Raw genomic sequence first — 6,000 nt, forward strand, 5'->3', positions numbered from 1 at the left:
AAATACTCAATATTAGAGGTGTAGACTAATTAGTTAGTTAATCTAGTTAGCAAGTTTGTTAGAATATATATATTAACCAATTCTGTTATAACCATTTTTCTTTTAGATTATTCTGTTAGTTTCAGTTTTCTATAAATAGTCTATTGTATTTTATCTTAACCTTTAAATTTCGTAATACATAGTTTTAAGAGTGATTAATGAAGTTCATTCTATTAGTTCTTCTTTTTCAAGTTTATTCTACTTCTATGTTTCTTGGGCTTAAGTTTCTTTCTTTGATTTATGTAATATTCTGAATACCTGAGGATATCAATATCCTTTCATGATATCAAGAACCTAATCTTCCTTTTTTTTTCGATTATATCACAACTCAATTCTTCTTTTCATCTTTCTTTGCCAATAATCTTCGTCATCCACTATAGAAATTGTTTTTTCTGATTTAATAACCAAGAAAACCTTCTCTCCCATAATTGATAAGCTCACCGAAGATAATTTTTTAACATGGAGGTACAATACTATGCTCACTATTTAAATGCTTATCATAGAGGATCATCTCAATCTATCAAAGGTGCCACTGCAATTCATTATTGATGAAACAACGAAAATTATCTCTGAATCAGAAACTTTCAAGACATGGAAGTTTCAAGATCTCACTCTCTCCACTTGGATTCTTGTATCAATGTCGACCTCTATCAAAAATAAGGTGATCAACTGTTTAGTATCCACATGAAATCTGGTTCAAGAGCGAACATCACTTTACTGCTATATTATCAACAAGGATCTAAAGTTTGAAATCTCAATTGAAGTCAATAAAAAAGACTGATACAACTACTGAGTAACTAGAAAGAATTCACAAGATAGTTGAGCCTTTGTTTGCAATAGGCTATGAAATCAAGGAAGATGATCAAATACAAGCTATATTAGATGCTTTATCTCAGGAGTATACTGGTTACATTACATCTTTATATTAAGATTGAGATCTTTTAAAATCATGGAAACTGAATCATTTCTTTTAGCATATGAAGATATGTTTGAAAGATTCAAATATTCTTTTAGTCACATTCCAGTGGCCAATCTTGTTCGATCTCAGTTTTCACAATCATTCAATAGAGGTAGTTCATTTAGAAGAGATTGTGGAGGTCGTACTATGGATAAAGGAGGCAGATTTTAATTTAGCACATTAAAACCACAACGCCAGCTCTGTGGCTGCCTTGGACATGTGGTGTGGAACTATTAGCATAGGTTTGATGCATTTTTTATCATAACAGCTAACAATAATGTTTCATCAATGTAAATTTCTTACAATAATGCACAACCTCCACCACCTCCTTCTAATTTTTACCAACCACAAGCATATATCTCTACTTCTTCATCTGTTAGTGAGGCTCATGGTTCCCAGATTCACGATCTAGTTATCACATCACCAATAAGCCTCAAAATCTGCTAATCTCATTATCTTCTCAAGACCAAGATCTAGTTATCCACCTTCCAAGCACCATTGCTCTACAAATCAACTAAAGAAAAATTTGTTTTAAATATGTGCACATAAAAAGTAAGCTCACAAAGTTTACCAAGAGGAGTCCACTCATCATACCAAATAGTAGGGGTGTTCATGGTTCAGTTTTTTCATAAACTGAACTGAAACTGCACTAAACCATTTTAAATAGTTTAGAAACTGAACCAAACTACTTTGTCAAATAAGAAACTAGCTTTAAACCAGTTTACAATATAGTGCACCAGTTTAAACCAGTTCATAAAAATAAAACTAGTTTTAATAGAAAAAACCAGTTTAAACTGATTTATAGGCTAAAACTAGTTCTAACTTTTAATATATATAAATTAGTTACACTTTCTCTCTCCCTCTCTCTCTCTCTCTCCTTTTCTCCTCTCTCTCTCTCTCCCTACTCTCTCTCCCTTCTCTCCCTCTCCCTCTCTCTCTCCCCCTCTCCCTCTCTCTCTCCCTACTTCTCTCCCTCTTTCCCCCCTCTCTCTCTCTTCTTCTCTCCATCTCTCTCCCTTCTTTCTCTCTCTCTCTCCCTCCTCTCTCTTCTTCTCTCCCTCTTCCTCTCTCTCTCTTCTTCTCTCCCTCTCTCTCCCTCCTCTCTCTTTTCCTTTTTCTCTCTCTCTCTCTCTCTCTCCCTCTCTATCCCTTTCTTTCATTCTCTCTCTCCCCTATCCATTTTCTTCTCTCTCTCTCTCCCTCTTCTCTTTTTCTCTCCCATCCTCTCTCTCTTTCTTACCCTCTCTCTCTTAAAATATATAAAATTAGATTTTACATTCTCTTTCTTACCCTCTCTCTACTTCTCCCCCTCGCTCTCTTCTCTCTCTCTCTTTCTCTCTCCCCCTTCTCTCCCTTTTTCTATTTTCTTCCCCTCTTCCTCTCTTTCTCCTCTTCTCTCCCCCTCTCTCCCTCCTTTCTCTCTCTCTCTCTCTCACCTTCTCTCCCTTTCTCTCTCTCTTTCCCTGTCACTCTTTCTCTTCTCTCTCTCTCTCTCCCCCCTTCTTTCTCCCCTTCTCCTCTCTTTCTCTCTCTCTCTCTCTCTCTCTCTCTCCCTTTTCCTTTTCCCTATCTCCTCCTCTCTCTTTTTATCTTCATCTCTCTCCCCTGCCCCTCTTTTTCCCCTCCCCTTTCTTTCTCTCTCCCTTTTCTCCCTCTATCCCTTTCTCTCACTCTCTCTCATATCCCTCTTCCTCTCTATCTCTCTCTTCCTCTCCTCTCTCTCTCCCTCTCTCTTTCTCTCTATCTCTCTCACTTTCTTTCCCTTTCTCTCTTTCTTGCGCTATTTCTCCCCCTCTTTTCTCTCTCTTTCTCTCTCTCCTCCTCCTCCTCTCTCTCTTTTTTCTATCTATCCTTCTTTCCTCTTTTTTCTCTTTTCTCTTTCTCTCATTCTCTCTCTTGTTTTGGAAAAAAGAGGGGGAGAGAGAAGGTTGAGAGAGAAAGAGAAAAAAGAGATAGAAAGGGAAGAACGAGAAGAAAGAGAGAGAGAGAGGGGAGGGAGAAGAAAGAAAGAGAAGAAGAAAGAGAAAGAAGGGAAGGGAGAGAGAGAAATAGGAAAGAGAAAGAGAAAAAAGGAAAGAGAGAGAGAGAGAGAGAGAGAGAGAGAGAGAAAAAGAGGAAGAGAAAAGGAAGGAAGAGAGAGAGGATAGAGAAAAACAAAAGGGGAGAGAAAAAGAGAGAGAAAGGGGGAAGAGAGAGAAAGAGAGAGGGAGAGAGAGAGAGAGAAGGAGAGCGATGGAGAGGAGAGAAAAAGGAAAGAGAAGGAGAGAGAGGGAGAGGAAATGGAGAGAGAGAGGATGGGAAGAAAGAGGAGAAAGAGAGAGAGAGGAGGAAGAGGAGAGAGAGAAAGAAAAGGGGAGAGTAAGGAACAGGAGGGAGAGAGAGATAGGAAGAGAGAAGGGAGGAGAGAGAGAGGGATAAAGAGAGAGAGAGAGAGAGACGAAGAGAGATGGGGGGAGAGAGAGAGAAAGAAAGGGAAAGAGAAAGGAAAAAGAGGGAGAGAGAGAGAGAGAGAAGAGAAGGAGAAAGAGGAAGAGAGAGAGAGAAAAAGGAGAGAGAGAAGGGGAAGAGAGGAAAAGGAGAGAGAGAGTGAGAGAGAGAAGGGGGAGAGAGAGAGAGAAGGGAGGGAGGAGGAGAGAGAAGGAGGAAGAGAGAGACGAAGAGAGATGGAGGGGAGAGAGAGAAAGAAAGGGGAAGAGATAGGGAAAGGAGGGAGAGAGAGAAAGAGAGGAGAGAGAGAAAGAGGAGGGGAGAGAGAGAGATAGAGAGAGAGAGAGGGGAGGGGAGGAGGAGAGAGAGAAGGAGAGAGAGAGAAAGAGAGAGAGAGAGAGAGAAGGGAGAGAAGGGAGAGAGGAGGGGAGAAAGAGGAGAAAGAGAAGAAGGGGAGACAGAGAGTGAAGGGAGAGAGAGAAAGAGTATGTAAAAACTAATTTTAGAGTTTAAATAAAACTAATTTTTATTTGGTTTAAAACTAAACTGAGCCATAAAAACTGGTTTTTAATAAACTGATTTTCATAAAAACTATGGTTTCAATTTAGTTTCAATTCAGTTCAGTGAAACCAATTTTTTTACACATCCATACCAAATAGATTGTTGCATATTCCCCACATTCCATCTAATTCCTTCCTTTAAAATATCATAAGCTTTAATAATCTTCTTCCAAGTAGCCGATAGAGGAATAACGAATGAAAATGCTATTTATCCACAATACACTTGAATTAATATTTTTCATTGTCTAGCTTTTCTCTTTTTTTTTTTTATTTAAGCCTAATTATTCTTTTGATTTTTATAATTTTATCAAATTTTTAATTAAATTTTTATAATTTAAAAGTTATAATTTAAATTTTGTAGATAAAAATTTTTAATTAGATTTTTAAGCTCTTTAGAATATTTGTTTTTATATATGATATATAAAAATTAAAACACATATTTTACAATAATTATGTATTTTTTATAAAGGAAAAACTAATAAAAATTTAATTATAAATGTGTATTTAATATAAGGACTTAATTATAAATTTTTAAATTATAGATACTTAATTAAAATTTTAATAAAATTATAAATATTAATAAAATAATTAAATTTTTTTGGAGTATAAGCACTCTTCAAAAAAATAATTAATTTTTGGAGTGAAGTGATGATTATTATTTTATTGATTACTTTCTTAGGTGTAGTTCTTTTGCAAAAATGTTATCTAAACAATTGTTGTTTAAAAGTATAGGTCATTTTCTTTTAATATTTCAATATATATATATATATTATTCAGTGTGGCATAAGCTATTTCTTCACATAGTCATGCGTCCACTTAGGAACTGATTTGGGCCTAGTGTTATTACTTCTCATTTCTGGCTCATTTTCCTCATGAACAGCTGCAACTATTGCTTTTTCTATTGGGTTTGTAGAAGAGGCAGTAATATCACTTAGGCTTACAATCATCCTTTCTTCCAAAATGACTTTGCCCTCAAGGTCAATCTCTAAAAATATAAGTTGTAGTTCTTAAAGATCAACCCAAGTGGCTTCCTCACGTGCGGTCAGATGTGGAATTAGAAGTGTGCAACATCCCACTGTGGATGCAGCTGTTTAAGCTTTTCAAAAACCACCTGAAACCTATCGAGGACCTCTTGTACCTCCTGTGGGGGCTGGGCAGCCGCCTCCCCGCAAGTTGCACCTTCTTCGAGCAACTTTAAATGATAGAAGGTCGCAGCGGGTTCTGTGTGAACCAACTTCTGGATTACTGAGACATTCGAATTGCAACAAGCATTCTGCTTACAACTTAATAGGAAGGCCATCGATTGTAAACTCCAAAGTAAGCAGCCTGTAGTGAGTAGTGACATATCCAAGACACAATTAACCAGTCAACTCCTTGTAACTCCAAAATATGTGTCTACAGTGAATTGAAATCCTTGCATTGCCAAAGAAATTCCCACACATTAGGCCTTGTACCCAATCTCATCTCCATTCCCCACCAGCACCTGTAACGAGGTAACTTGATGAACTGGTAACTTCAATTTCTTAGCAATGTTAGCCTTCACAAAATCGTAGGTGCTACTCCATCAATTAACACTATCAAGGTTTGCCCCTTATAGGTTCCTTTTAGTCGAAAGGTCGTAGGCTGGTACTATCCCACCATGGCACTAAAACTGATTTTCGGCTGTAGTAGCTGCACCATAACAGAGCTTATAGGTTCCTCCGATTCCACTAACTATGGGTTTGGTCTTTTCAAAATCTCTTCCATGTCCTCATTCCCAAGTAGGAGATAACAAGACAACTTACAACGGTGTCCGAGTGAGAACTTATCATCATAATAGTAACAACTAACTAAGTCCATTCTCCTTCTTTGCCTTGATCTTAGAGACATATAATCTCTTGAAAGGGGGTATGGGTGGTGGTAAGGACCTTAACGGGGGGTTGATATTTTTTTATGGTAAGATTTTTGTTTTGTTGGCTTATGGTCGAGGGGAGGGATAAAATTCTTTTGTAGTTGTTCTGTGTAGTTTGGTGTTTT

The sequence above is a fragment of the Arachis hypogaea genome, chromosome 20 (genome assembly GCF_003086295.3).
Source record: "Arachis hypogaea cultivar Tifrunner chromosome 20, arahy.Tifrunner.gnm2.J5K5, whole genome shotgun sequence".
Classification (NCBI taxonomy): domain Eukaryota; kingdom Viridiplantae; phylum Streptophyta; class Magnoliopsida; order Fabales; family Fabaceae; genus Arachis; species Arachis hypogaea.